Source organism: Rhincodon typus, unplaced genomic scaffold, assembly GCF_021869965.1.
Source record: "Rhincodon typus isolate 14 unplaced genomic scaffold, sRhiTyp1.1 hic_rhity00003489, whole genome shotgun sequence".
Lineage (NCBI taxonomy): Eukaryota > Metazoa > Chordata > Chondrichthyes > Orectolobiformes > Rhincodontidae > Rhincodon > Rhincodon typus.
In genome coordinates, this window is record NW_025969127.1 from 11,184 (window position 1) to 11,569 (window position 386).

Here is a 386-nt window from a genome sequence, read left to right on the forward strand (position 1 = left end):
CTCCATTTCTCTCCCTCTCCCTCCTTCTACATTTCTCTCCCTCTCCCCCTCTCTCCCTCTATATTTCTCTCCCTCTCCCTTTCTCTCCCTCTACATTTCTCTCCCTCTCCCTCCTTCTACATTTCTCTCCCTCTCTCTCCCTCTACGTTTCTCTCCCTCTCCCTCTCTCTCCCTCTACCTTTCGCTCCCTCTCTCTCCCTCTACGTTTCTCTCCCTCTCCCTCTCTCTCCCTCTCCATTTCTCTCCCTCTCTCTCCCTCGACATTTCTCTCCCTCTCTCTCCTTCTACGTTTCTCTCCCTCTCCCTCTCTCTCCCTCTACATTTCACTCCCTCTCTCTGCCTCTACATTTCTCTCCCTCTCCCTCTCTCTCCCTCTCCATTTCTCT

General features: G+C 52.8%; 1 protein-coding gene across 1 annotated transcript in view; it reads left to right on the forward strand.

Moving 5' to 3' along the window:
* LOC125481775 (myosin-1-like) overlaps window positions 1-386 on the forward strand; it is a gene marked incomplete at its 3' end in the record, with an annotated part of 8,733 nt that overhangs the window by 7,044 nt on the left and 1,303 nt on the right. The window lies entirely within an intron of this gene.